The sequence below is a fragment of the Camellia sinensis genome, chromosome 2, assembly GCF_055761805.1.
Source record: "Camellia sinensis isolate YWXY chromosome 2, ASM5576180v1, whole genome shotgun sequence".
In the NCBI taxonomy this organism is placed as follows: domain Eukaryota; kingdom Viridiplantae; phylum Streptophyta; class Magnoliopsida; order Ericales; family Theaceae; genus Camellia; species Camellia sinensis.
The window spans coordinates 23,660,177-23,675,717 of NC_138962.1; positions in this window are offsets into that span (position 1 = coordinate 23,660,177).

The following is a 15,541-nucleotide window of genomic DNA, read 5'->3' on the forward strand; positions in this document are numbered from 1 at the left end:
GGGCGCGGATTGGGTTCTAGCTACTACAGTTCGGACTCTTGTCACGGTTCTGAATCTAATCTCACAAAGTGCAATGTAAGACTGATAAATCACCAAAGAGTCCAAATCTGGCAAATCGTTTTGAAAAATCGATTTTATTCAAGAAGTGCCAAGCATCGACTGCTTTGCCAGATTATAGAGTCGCCACCTAAATATTTTATTTTTGAGAAATTTAGGAAACCCTGACTCGTGCCAAAGGCCATATGTCCGTCATCACCAAAGTTGCCTCGGCTCGGTTACTTGGGTACAAGAGGGGAAGGTCCTGAAATGAGCACCCCCGCTCACCCGATCAAAGATCGGCCTCTACTAAACATGATATGTTATTTTTGAAAATACATGTGTTCTTGCTTGATTATTAGCTAACTTTCTAGGTGATGCGTACAACACACACGCATAGACTAAATTGCTCGATTTGGAACAAAACATCTCATGTTTGTTTTTCGAAAATGGTTTGAAAGTACTACTCGCAAGTAGGCTAAAACGCGAATTTGCCACCAAACAAGGTGGGCTTGAAACAACATGATTTGCCACCTCAAGTGGGCTTAAAACTCACATTTTGATGAATTGTTCCAATTCAAGTAATCAAGCCTTCATCCACAGGCATTCATGTAGTTAAGCAATTAAGCAAATAGCCTCACGACAAGCATGCTAACATGGCAACACTTACACTCATGCAATATGTTAAAGCGTAAAACCTTACAGTGTACTCTAAGCCAAAACATAAAACTAGTTAGAAATCATGCATGATCCTAGCTATGTTAGGATGCCTAATGCAACACATGCAAAATGCAACTAAATAGACTCGGCTATCTAAAATAGCATATGAATGCGACAATTCGATACATGTATTCAAAAAAGTATTGAAATACGATGCAGTTTGAATGATGCGCTGAGCCCGGTGCATGCAATACAAATGAATGATGCATGCATGCAAGCATAAATTGAAAATGATCCCTAAACTAACCATCAAAAGTTGATAAGTAAAAGGGAGAAAGACGTGGGGTTGGAAGACATGCACACACACACACACACACACACACACACACACTTATTACAACATTTGTTCCCTCTCGACGGAGGGTCCGAATGAAAGAGAGCTAACTAGCTACGCTAATTAAGCTAACTATTACAAACCAACTAATTAACTAACTATTCTGGCTAATTAATTACAAACCAAATGAAATTGAATAACTAGCTAATCTAAGCTAATTAGAATATTACAAAGATGAATTGAATCAGCTAAACACATTAACTAATTAATTACAAAATGGCCTTGGGGGAGGGAGATATGCATGCTCTGTTTGCTTCGCCCGAAAATGCATGCCTTGCTATAAGTTGTCTCTGTTTGCACTCGCGGTGACCTCAGAGCATCAAACACACTTTCAGATTGCATCTGCCCCAAAACAGGAGCATTTTGAAAAATTTTGCTGCAAGTGGCTGGTCGGCCATTTCAAGTGGTCGGTAGGCTACCTCAACTGGTCAGCCAGCTACTTCAAGTGGTCGGCAGGCCAGTGTAAGTGGCCAGCCAGCCACTTCCCTTTCTAGAATCCCAACTTTGCTGCAACAGAGATCAACAAAGGCACAACAATGCATTTACAAGGAAATGTGTGTGCAACTACTCTCCTTATCATTTCTCAAGCTCAAATGAGCGTAGTACTCGACTCTCAAGCCACCAATCACGCATCTCAATGCACGATGGCCAAAGAGCCAAGCTTGCACAATGTTAGTGAATTCACAAACAACACATAAGAGCCTCCACCTCTATCATGCATGATCAAGAGGGTTGGCGATCAAGAAATGCAACACGTTTCATCACTTTGAGTATGAAACATGCCACATTCTTCGTGTTTGGATTAACGTCTGATCCAAACACAATGTAATGCAAACAACATGCTCATCTTTCAATGCTAAAGTGGCATGCTAAAAACAAGAATCTAACACACAAATAATACATGCATGACATGCTAGAAGACTTAGGCATTAAAGCTAATGAAGTACAGAACATTAGGACTATGCAATACATTGCTCAATGGACTAAACTAGCCCCAAACAGACCTCATGCATGCCAAAACAGTGGCCAAAATGCTCTGAAATGATAGCATGGAAGGCAAGATAATGATGTTCATGCATTGTCTTATTAACAAGGCATGAGGCACAACTCTTAAACACAATTAAATGGTGATATTCATGAGAGTATGACAAGGCTATATGCCCTGAAATTATGTGTTAAATGATGCCATATCACATAAACATCACAAATAAGGCATGCTAGAAGGCCTAAAGCACAAGGCTAGTAAAGGGCACCACCTAAGAGGCATGCAATACATAGCCTAAACAACCAAACTAGCTCTGGACAGAGCTCAATTAGGCCAAATCAAAGGCCAAAACATGTTGAAATGGAAGCCCAAAGCTTAGACAAGCATGCATGTATATTGGCTCACAAACAAGGCATAAGGAGAGTGACTACGCCATATACACTGAAATCATGTGAGAAATGAGGCTAAGGCATGCAATCATCACAAGTAAAGCATGCAAGAGGCTTTGAAACTCAAAGCTAGTCAAGGCCTTTACACTACAACCATGCACAACAAGTCTCACATGGCCAAGACCACCCAAAACAGAGCTAAGGCATGCTAAAATAATATCAAATACATGTTGAGATAGAGCTAACACAAGCTAGGATTAGAGGCATAAAGCATGATTCATGTTAGGCTTACAAGTAGGATTGCACTACAAGTACAAAAACCAAGCAAGAGGCGACCCCACCAACCAAAATCAGAGCCAAGGCATGTCAAAATAATAGCAAATACATGATGAGATAGAGCTAACACAAGCTAGGATTAGAGGCAAAAAGCATGAAGCATGTTAGGCCAACAAGTAGGATTGCACTACAAGTATAGGATGCAAGAAACCAATGACCAAACCAACCAAAAACAGAGTTATGGCAGGTCCAAAAAGTCACAAAAACATGCTTGGACTAAGCTTCAAAAAGGGAGAAACACATGCTCATGTATTAGGCCACCAATACTAGCAAACAAGAATACAAGGAAAGGGGATCACCCTATCCTATTTTGGACCACAAGAACAATTTTTTACCACTGAAATTTCTCTGAGTTTCAGTGGTAAAAAGGCCAAGCAAGGGGATATTCAAAAGCTTAGAGAGTTGGCTCAAGAGGCTTAACAAGCCAAAGAGCAAAAGAGGGAGGGCCACCCCCCTAACCCCACAAGGTTCAAATCAACATTATAAAGCCTTAAAATCAGAGTTATTAAGAGGCTAAAACTAGTCTTAAAGTAACATGCAAAGGTGGTATAACACTTAATCAAAACAAAGCTTTAAAAGGAGTATATGCTTAACCTTGAAGAACAATGGCAAGACATCAACTTCAGCAACAATTTTGGACCAAAACCAATGCTAGGACCTCAAAACAAGCTCCAATGGACTTCAGCTCCAAAGTGAAGGTGCTTAACTAGGTGTCTTAGTGCAAAAGTGTGAAGAAAACTCCCTTTTAGACTCAATATAGCACAAATATAGAGAGAGAGGGAGAATTCTAGATAGAGAGGGATATTTTTGCTCTGAAAAATCTGAACCCTCAATTAGGGGGAGGAAGCTCCCCTTATATAGAGCAAACAAGCCAAAAGGCTTGCTCCATTCCTCCATACATGTGTATGGAGGATGAGTTCAATGAGCCACAGTTGATTCAAAAGACCTGAAAATATCCAAAAAGGAGAAAAAGTGGCAGCTGGCCAGTTAAGGTGGCCGGCCGGCCACCTTCCCTAGCCGGCCGACTAGTCCAAGTGGCCTACAAGGGAGAAAAGTGGCCGGCAGATGCCAAAAGTGGCCTACAGCCCTTCCCCTTCCTCAGGCAAAGGGACAACAAGGTTTGGCCCAAAAACCAAGGCCAAAACACAAAGTGTTAAGAGGCTCAAAGACAAGGCACTCAGTTGAGACCTTTGGGCGCTCGAAACAAGCACAAACATGCGCAATCATCGCGTGCACAAACGATGACGTCTGAGTCTTAAGGTCGGTCAAAAATGGAGTGTCTACAATATACAGATAGCTATGATCATGAATGCTCAGTCTCATACTATATAAATAACGTGACGGTTTGTACAGAAATATACATATGTAGACACCCCATTTTTGACCGACCTTAAGACTCAGACGTCACCGATTGAGCACTTGGTGATGTTGCATAATGTGCTTGTTCAGAAGTTTCAGAGTCACGGCCGTGAGCCCTGCCTCCGGACTTCCGAACCCTCTTTTGTACTTTGCCTCGGTTTGCGAACCAGGCTCGATTTTCTTTGTTTCTTTTCCTGAGGGAAGGGAGAGGTCCTGTAGACCATCTCTCAGTGGCCGTAGGCTACATTTGGTGGCCGTAGGCCATTTTTCCCATTTCGGAGTCCGGTTTCCGGTTTCTGGTTTTCGGAGCCGTCAGGCCGTGTGCCTCGGTTCGGGACCGCTTAACCATCTCCTATTGCTCTGGTTTTTGGCATACTTCCTATTTTCTCCCTTTTGAGGGACACTGGGGTCTGAGAAACCCACTTCGTGGCCAAATACCATTTTCGGTGCTTAACAGCCCATTTTCGGGACCTCGAACTGCGTGTTTTGGTCCCCGAGCATTCGTTTTGCAACGGTTTTCGTTCATTTTTGGCAGATACCTCTGTTTTATCACCGGGGAGGTCACTGAAGGGCGGGAGGCCAGCAATTGTTGCAGCAACCAGTTATACATCCTCCGACGCCCTCCGGTGCCCGTTTTTCACACTTCCGGGCTAATGTTGAACCCCTTGGACCCTTTTTCTTGAACTTTGAACCACATATTTGTGATGTACACACATGAGAGGACCCTAAAAAATGGTGGCCAGCCATTAATGTTACTTGACCCTTTTGACCCCCTCCTTCCGGGCTAATGTTGAACCCCTTGGACCCTTTTTCTTGAACTTTGAATCACATATTTGTGATGTACACACATGAGAGGACCCTAAAAAATGGTGGCCGGCCATTAATGTTACTTGACCCTTTTGACCCCCTCCTTCCGGGCTAATGTTGAACCCCTTGGACCCTTTTTCTTGAACTTTGAATCACATATTTGTGATGTACACACATGAGAGGACCCTAAAAGTTGGTGGCCGGCCAGTAATTCCACCTGACCCTTTTGAACCCCTCTTTCCGAGCTAATGTTGAACCCCTTGGACCCACTTTCTTGGACTTTTAACCACAGGGCTGTGATGTACATACATAGGAGGACACTATCAGTTGGTGGCCGGCCAGAAAATCTGTTTGACCCTTTTGACCCCTAGCCGGCCGGCCACCTGCAGCAAAAGTACCAGGCCGGCCGAGCTCCTTGCACTGTTCCCTTTACAGCTGTGGAGCTTTATCCCCCAGAAAAGATCTTTATCCGGGGGATATTTTGTGGGGGAAAGTTACTCTCCTTTTCCCCCACCTTTACACCCCCTTCTTGGCCTTTATAACAAGCAAGCTATATCACATGCTGGGGTTAAAAAACTTTACCTTCAAGCTTCCATACACAACTCCATCTCTATACCTCTCATTTCCTTGAAAATCTCTAAGTCCCTAAGCACCATTTCTTCTACACCACCAAGCTCTACCATTACCACTTCATTTCCAGCAACAAGGAAGGTTTCTCAAAGGCAAAAGGAGCTGCAAATTGATCCAAGAAGCAACAAAAGTCTTAGTCTTCAAGGGTGAGTAACATTTCTCCTCTTTGACCCTTTTTCTTGATCCATTTGTAAGCCCCACTTGCTTTTTATTTCAAGCTCCGGCCCTAACTGAAAGGGGCCCTATTTTGAGCTCATCTTCACTTTTCATTAAGGGCTCAACCCTGTTTGAGCCCTCCATAATACACTTGCTTCATTGATCCTCTTATATGTCATAATCTTGCATGCTATTTTTGGCCCATGAGTAATCTGTTTTTGAGCATGTTGTAAACTGATATTAGGCTTATTTTGAGCCCCTCTTCAACATTGAAGAAGGGCTCAACACCATTTGGGACTTCCATGTTGTACTTACCTTTATACTCCTCTTTTGGTCCCATTTTTGCATGCAATGGAAGCCTACCATGCTTTTGTTTTTGGCCATTTTACAGTTCTGAAAAAGTGCTTATTTTGGTCCATTCTTCATGTTTCATTTAGGTCCTTTCATGGTTTGGGACCTCCTTATGCCACTTCATGTTATATCTCTCTTTTATTCCCCATTCTTGCATGTTTAGTTAGCCTACCATGCTTTTGTTTTTGGCCATTTTACAGTTCTGGAAATAGTCTTATTTTTGCCCATTCTACATGTTTTATTAAGGGTCTTTGGCTGTTTGGTGATTATTTTGCATATCTCATGTTATAGCCACTTTTGAGCCTCATTTTGCATCACATTTCTATCATGTTTGTATACTGATTTTGAGGCTGCCATATACTGTAAATATTCATATTTTTGGTCCCTCTTCAGTGTTGTAGAAGGGAATTTTTCAGTTTGGATTTTGCTTATATCACTTGCTTCATTACCCCTCTCTTAGCCCCTATTCTTGCATGCCATTTTTGCCATACCTATGCTTGCTGTTTGGCCATGTTTATAACTGTGAAAGTGCCTTTTTTGGGACTTCCTAGCTTCTGTCTTTGCATTGCATGTCCATATTGTGCATGTTTGGCATAGCTATAGGCCATTTCGGGTGCCTAAATTCGCATTTCGGGACAATTCCTTGCATTTGGTGTCATTTCGCCTCATTTCGGGACTGTTTTCCCCCATATTTTACTGCTGAAATTCCATTAGAATGATTGATATCCATTTCATGTCATTACATCGCATTCTATCATCGCCTCGGTTTGCGTGCCCGTGTGCACGCATTTCGAGGCACCTCATTTTTATCCGCCAGCATCCTATGTGAGTGTGGCTGAGGCTCACTCACGTTGGTATAAGCCCATATCATGTTTTCATGTCATTGCATCGCATTCTGTCATCGCCTCGGTTTGCATGCCCGTGTGCACGCATTTCGAGGCATCTCATTTTTCATCCACCGGCATCCTATGTGAGTGTGGCTGAGGCTCACTCACGTTGGTATAGGCCCATATCATGTTTTCATGTCATTGCATCGCATTTTGTCATCGCCTCGGTTTGCGTGCCCGTGTGCACGCATTTCGAGGCATCTCATTTTTCATCCACCGGCATCCTATGTGAGTGTGGCTGAGGCTCAATCACGTTGGTATAGGCCCATATCATGTTTTCATGTCATTGCATCGCATTCTGCCATCGTCTCGGTTTGCGTGCCCGTGTGCACGCATTTCGAGACATCTCATTTTTCATCCATCGGCATCCTATGTGAGTGTGGCTGAGGCTCATTCATGTTGGTATAAGCCCATATCATGTTTCCATGCCATTGCATCGCATTTTGTCATCGCCTCGGTTTGCGTGCCCGTGTGCACGCATTTCGAGGCATCTCTTTTTTTTTATCCATCGGCATCTTATGTGAGTGTGGCTGAGGCTCACTCATGTTGGTATAAGCCCATATCATGTTCCCATGCCATTGCATCGCATTCCGCCATCGTCTCGGTTTGCGTGCCCGTGTGCACGCATTTCGAGGCATCTCATTTTTCATCCACTGGCATCCTATGTGAGTGTGGCTGAGGCTCACTCACGTTGGTATAGGCCCATATCATGTTTTCATGTCATTGCATCGCATTCTGTCATCGCCTCGGTTTGCGTGCCCGTGTGCACGCATTTCGAGGCATCTCATTTTTTCATCCATCGGCATCCTATGTGAGTGTGGTTGAGGCTCATTCACGTTGGTATAGGCCCATATCATGTTTTCATGTCATTGCATCGTATTTTGTCATCGCCTCGGTTTGCGTGCCCGTGTGCACGCATTTCGAGGCATCTCTTTTTTTATCCATCGGCATCCTATGTGAGTGTGGCTGAGGCTCACTCATGTTGGTATAAGTCCATATCATGCTTCCATGTCATCTGCATTGCATTCTGCCATTGCCTCGGTTTGCGTGCCCGTGTGCACGCATTTCGAGGCACTTCATTTTCATCAACCGGCTTCTTGTGTGAGTGTGGCTGAGGCTCTCTCATGTTAGTGTAAGTCCATGTTACCTTTTCCACGCCATTTTAGACACTTGCATTGCATATACCGTCGCCTCGGTTTGCGTGCCCGTATGCACGCATTTCGAGGCATCTCATTTTCACAGCATAGTGCATACTAGGTTGTGTCTTAGATTACATTCTGTCATTTTCTCGGTTTGCGTGCCTGTGTGCACGCATTTTGAGGCATCTCATTTTCATCGCATAGTGCATACTAGGTTGTATCTTAGATTACATTCTGTCATTTTCTCGGTTTGCGTGCCCGTGTGCACGCATTTCGAGGCATATCATTTTCATAGCATTGTGTATGTTAGGATTGTATCTTAGTTGCATTTCATTCATATCGTGCATATTGCATCGTGTCCGGAATAGGAGTTAGCCCGGGCGCGGGAAACGAGGTACATTTCGTACTCCGAGTGACGGAATGTGTCTCAATTCCCCAGTCACCGACACTCCGGATTATCCATGATGGAGTTAGGTTTTAGCTGTAGTTTCATGTGCATTCATCCTATATTGAGTTGTGCATTTTGACTCCTCGGCTATCATGCCTCGGTATGCGTGATTGGTGGCACGAGGATCGAGACATGCATATATCTGTGCAAATACATTGCTATGTCCCTTTCCTGCTCTCTGTTGCAGCAAAATAAAGAATCAGCAACTTTCCGGGACTTGGCACACTTTTCAAGAACAGGTGTAAACAGAGGCTAATTGGGGCATTCCGGTGGATTTCCGCGCAAGGCAGCCCGGACATGCATCATCTATCAGAAGCAAGGCAGTCCCTGGCTTGCATGCCAGTTTTATTTATTTTCTTAGTTAATTTGTTAATTAATTAGGATTTTGTAATATTTTGGACTGTAATATTCTTTCATTCGGGACTGTAATATTCGGACTGTATTATTTACTCGGACCCTTCGAGTGAGGGCACAACTGTAATAAGTGTGCGTGTGTGTGTTGTATGTCTTCCATGCGTGTGAGTGAATGCCCTGAATAGCATGCTTACCATGAGGCTATGTGCTTATATGATATAACTGCCTGAATGCCTGTGGGTGAAGGTCGGGTTATTTGAATTGGAATAAATCATCAAATGTTTCAAGCCTACCTGCGGGTAGCAAACCATTTTCAAAAGCAAAAACGAAATGTTTTGTTCCAATTCAGGCGATCCAGTCTATACTTGTATGCTGTGCGCATCACATAGTAATCTAGGCATAATAACCGGAATAAAAACTCACAATGTTTTCAAAAATAGATATCATGGTTAGTAGAGGCCGGTCTATGACCGGGCGAGCGGGGGTGCTCACGAAGTGACCTTCCCCAATCGTACCCAAGTTCCCGAGCCGAGGCAACTTTGGTGATGACGGACACGTGGCCTTTTGGCACCGAGTCAGGGTTTCCTAAATTTCCCAAAAATAAAATATTTAGGTGGCGACTCTGTATCTGGCAAAGCAGTCCATGTTTGGCACTTCTTTCAAAAAATCAGTTTTCTCAAAAACGATTTGCCGGATTTGGACTCTTTGGTTCAGACTTAGAACCGTGACTAGAGTCCTGAGCTGTAGTGACCCCAAATGAACAGAACGGGACTCATCCTCCCGGGGCGTTCGGGGACGTCTACAACATATATAAGGACTTTCCTCAAAATCATTCATTTCATTGAATAACGTAAGCAATTCACTTTTCTTTCTTCTTGTTACCTTTTTCCAAAAATTCATATGATAATAATAAATTCTTGAAAACGATTTCATCATGCACATTATGTTTTCTCCCACTTTTCGGACTTACACCTGGTTTGTCTTTTCAAAACATGTTCACAAGTATCCGTGTAGACCGCCTGAACTTCCTCTGTGCGCCCTCCTTTCGAAGAGGGCGCGGATTTGGGTTCATAGCTACTACAGTTCGGACTCCTGGCACGGTTCTGTATCTAGTCTCATAAAGTGCAATGTAAGACTGATAAATCACCAAAGAGTCCAAATCCGGCAAATCATTTTGGAAAATCGATTTTAATCAAGAAGTGCCAAACATGAATTGCTTTGCCAGATTATAGAGTCGCCACCTAAATATTTTGTTTTTTGGGAAATTTAGGAAACCCTGACTCGTGCCAAAAGCCACGTGTCCGTCATCACCAAAGTCGCCTCGGCTCGGGAACTTGGGTACGAGGGGGGAAGGTCATGAAATGAGCACCCCCGCTCGCCCGATCAAAGGATTGGCCTCTACTAATCATGATATATTGTTGTATAGACACATGTGTTCTTATTCCGGTTATTTAGCTAACTTACTACGTGATGCGCATAGCATACAAGTATAGACTAGATCGCCTAAATTGGAACAAAACAATTTAATGTTTGTTTTTGAAAATGGTTTGAAGTTGCCACCTTCAAGTGGGCTTAGAAATGCGGATTTGCCACCAAATAAGGTGAGCTTAAAACATGATGATTTGCCACTCCAAGTGGGCTTAAAACTCACATTTTGATGAATTGTTCCAATTCAAGTAATGAAGCCTTCATCCACAGGCATTTATGCAGTTTAGCATTTAAGCAAATAGCCTCATGGCAAGCATACTATTATGGCAACACTCACACATATGCAAGTATGCTAAAGCGTAAACACTTATAGTGTACTCCAAGCCAAAACAGAGAACTAGTTAGAAATCATGCATGATCCTAGCTATGTTAAAATGCCTAATGCAACATATGCAAAATGCAACTAAATAGGCTCGGCTATCTAAGATGGCATATGAATGCAACACTTGATAATATGCTTTGAAACACGTGTTCAAGTAAGTATTGAAATACAATGCAGTTTGAATGATGCGCTGAGCCCGGTGCATGCAAGACAAATGAATGATACAAACATGCAAGCATAAGGTATGTTAATCAAAATATGCCCTGAACTAACCATTGAAAGTGGTTAAATAAAATGGAGAAAGAAATGGGGTTGGAAGACATGCACACACGCACGCACCCTTATTACAACAATATGCCCTCTCGACGGAGGGTCCGGATAAATAAGCTAACTAGCTACGCTAAGCTACTTATTACAAACCAATTAATTAACTAACTATTCTAGAATGTTACAAAATGAACTAAGCTAAATTAATTACAGCACATGTAATTAACTACAACTAGCTAACAAAACGATAAATGACCTCACGGGCGAGGGAGATATGCATGCTCGGTTGCGTCCTCCCCCCGAAATCCACCGCCTTGCCTCAAGATGCCTCTGTTTGCACACTTTTGGATTTCTGAAAATTGTGCCAACTTCCAGATTGCTTCTGACCCATCTTAGGAACATGCTGAGGGATGATCGGCCATGATTGGTGGTAATCAGCCAGTACTGGTGGCCAGTCAGCTGCTTTGGTGGCCGATTGACTGGCTTTGATGGCCGGTCGGCCACTGATTCCATGAATTCTTCTTTTTGCTGCAACAGAGTACAAACAGAGGCATGGCAGTGTATTTGCAAGGAAATGTGTGTGCAACTACTCTCCATATCATTTCTCAAGTTCAAAGAAGCGTAGTACTCAGCTCTCAAGCCACCAATCACGCATCTCAATGCATGATGGCCAAAGAGTCAAGCTTGCACAATGTTAGTGAATACACAAACAAGACTTGAAGAGTCGTCACCCTATCATACATGATCAAGGGTGACAACGACTAAGAAACGCAACACGTTTCATCACTTTGAGTATGAAACGTGCCACATTCCTTGTGTTTGGATTAACGTCCGATCCAAACACAATGCAATACAAACAACATGCTCATCTTTCAATGCTAAAGTGGCGTGCACAAGACTCTATCATGTAAGCAATGCATGCAAGACATGTTAAGGGGCCAAGAGCACTAAAGCAAGTGAAGAACATTACACATGAGGCATGCACTATCAATCTCAAATGGTCAAACCAGCTATGGACAGACTTAAGATACTCCAAAATAGTGGCCAAAGCACACTAAAACTTAGGCACAAAAAGCAAGAAATGCATGCTTATTCATTTGCTCACAAGCAAGACACAAAGCTTAACTTTCAAACACATTGAAAGAGTGATATATATGAGAGCATGACAGAGGTACAAGCACTGAAATCGTATGCCAAATGATGACATATCATGCAAACAAGACAAGTATAGCATGTTAGGGTCCTTAGAACTCAAAGCTAGTCAAGGGCTTTACACAAGAGGCATGCAATACATAGCCTAAACAACCAAACCAGCTCTGGATATAGCTCAATCATGCCAAAACAAAGGTTAAAACATACTGAAACGGTAGCCCAAAAGCTTAGACAAGCATGCATATGTATTGGAAGGCATAAGGCACAACCCTCCAAAAGCATTGAAAGAGTGGAACATGTGAAAGTGTGACTGCACTACATACGCTGAAATCATGTATGAAATGAGGTTAAGACATGCAAACACCACAAGCAAAGCATGCAAAAGGATTTAAAACTCAAAGCTAGTTAAAGCATTCACACTACAACCATGCACTACAAGTCTCGCATGGCCAAGACCACTCAAAACAGAGCTGAGGCATGCTAAAATAATGGCAAAAACATGCTGAGACAGAGCTAACACAAGCTAGGATGATAGGCATAAAACATGAAGCATGTTAGGCCAACAAGTAGGATTACACTACAAGTGCAAGATGCAAGCAACAAATGGCCAAACCAGCAAAAAACAGAGTTATAACAGGTCTAAAAAGTCACACAAAACATGCTTGAGCTCAGCTTAAACAAAGGAGAAATGCATGCTCATTTGGTAGGCCAACAAGACATGCAAGCAAGACAAAAGGAGAGGGGACCACCCTCTCCCATTTTGAACCTCAAAACCACATTTCCATCACTGAAATTGCTTTGTAATTCAGTGGTTAAAGGGCTAAAATGAGATGGTTCCAAAAGCTTTAAAGGATGGCCCAAAAGCTTAGCAAATAAGGCATACAAGGAGGTGAAACACCCCCAACTCCCACAGGGCCTCAAACAACCATTTTAACACTAAAAAAAAGGAGTTTTTTTTTGTAGTTGACAACTTGGCCAAAATGAGCATGCAAAGGTGGCCTAAACTAGTATACAATAAACAAGCTTAGAAGGGGCAGCAGCTTACCCTCGAAGACAGGAGCAAGGTGGCAACAATTCTGAGCCAAAACCAATTCCAAGACCTCAAATCAAGCTTCAAAGGAGCTCAACCCCAAAGTGAAGGTGTTTGACTAGGTGTCTTAGTGCAAATGTGTGAAGAAAACACACTTTAAGGCTCAAAATAGCACAATATAGAGAGAGAGGGAGAATTCTAGAGAGAGAGGGAGATTTTTGCTCTGAAAAATATGAACTCTCAAATAGGGGGAGGGAGCTCCACTTATATAGGAAATGCAAGCCAAAAGCTTGCTTCATCCCTCCATACACGTGTATGGAGGATGAGCTCAATGTTCAACAGCTGGAACAGCTGGCACCAAAAATATCTGCAAAAGCAGAAAAAAGGGCCTCGGACAAAATCTATGGCCAACCGGCCATTAAAGAGGCCGACCGGCCACCATTGATGGCCGATGGGAGAAAGGCTTGGCCGATGGGAGAAAGGTTTGGCCGATGGGTTGTAGGGCTGGCCAGCAGGCCACCTTCTTTCCCCAGAAGCAATGCTACAAGTTCTTGGTGCACAACCAAGCACAAAACAGACAAGTCGAGAGGTCCGAAGGCAAGGCACTCTGTCAAGAACTTCAGGCGCTCAAAACGAACATGAGCATGGATGATTATCGAGTGTTCAAACAATGTCGTCCAAGTCTTGAGGACGGTTAAAAATAGGGTGTCTACAATCTGATGTCCTTCACATTATTCACAATCTCAATACAATACTTACGTCTATTTCTAACACATTCATATATATACATGCATACCTTTAGTACAAAAGGAAACAACAAGAAACCAACAACTATCTACTCAACAAATGAGGCAACTCGGTCTTTCAGAATCATAACCATCACAACCCATAATATACCCAGATACACTGAGACAATAATGATAAATAAGTTCTGCTCTACCTGCCTTAAGCACGGTAAGCCAAGGATACACCTTTCCACAATGAAATGCCAATTTACCAGACACCGGTTGGAAGGTAATGGTACCTCTGCCAAGTTTTCCAGGCGCTAGCTGGAAAGTACTAGTACCTCTCATTCTAAGCACAACCAATTCTCTAGGTGCTAGCTGGAAGGTAATGATAACTCTCATTTCTAGCTCAGTATACGTTACCAATCATCACAACATGAAAAAGTACAACCAACAAGTGTAATGCATACACATAAACTATTCAACAAAGTATAACCAACACAAGTGTAAAGCATACACACAACTATTCAACACAACAATATCATCCTCCACCGATGACCAAGGACAAAACCTCTAAATGGTTGTATTCAACACACGTATTATAATAATTCAACTCTCATGAGATTTTAAATCCAACAACAACAATAGTAAAATAACTAAGGACAAAACTTCCAAATATATGTATTCAACACACATATTATAATAATCTAACTCTCATAAGATTTTAAATCCAACAACAACAATAATAAAATAAAATATTCATAATCCAACCTCAAGTTAATTTATGAAATTCACATAGTGTTATCATTTCATTATTCAATTTCAAAAATCAATTCTCTTATTTTCCAAGTTAACATACTCCACCCTTTATCCCAATCAATTCTTCTCATTTCACAAAATTAAATCTATGGATATCAAAGTCACAACCCAACTCAACTTAATATAATCAATCCAAAATAATTCCAATGCTATAGTTAATTCTCATTTTTAGCTATTAACACATTTACACAAACCATAATAACAATTTACAAACATTATTCAACTTTACCCCTTTTTAATTCACTAAGTCAAAACATTAAATTAGGACTTTTTATTCTTTTAACATAATTATGCTAGATTACTCCCCAATTAACCCAAACAATAATCAATTTAACAATCTCATTCCCAAATGACAAACCCTAGATCCCCTTTCATGATTTTCAAAGAAATCCATAATGGATATGATTTTTATGCAATAAAATCTACCACACATCTATCTATGGATGAGGTATTGAAAAGGAGCAAAGAAATCCCTATCTCAAGATTCAAAACTCAAGATGAAGACCCAACTTGAAACTCCAATGAAATCGCAAAACAATCGGTAGAAGTCTTGATCCATGCTTGCTCTTCAACCTTCTTGAAAGATTTGGGGTGAATCTTGGGTAAAAAGAAGAGAAATCAAGAGTTTGGAAGGTTAGGGTTTCAGGTTTGGAGGATGGGGGGAGAAGAGATGGAGAAAAAAATAGAGTTTTAGGGTCAAAAAGTCACTTTATAATGTCTGTTAACGACGTGGTCACTCGAGCGAAGGAAGTTTGGCTCGAGTGTACAAAAGAAGCTCTCAGAATCTTTGAAAATCGCGTAGTTCGC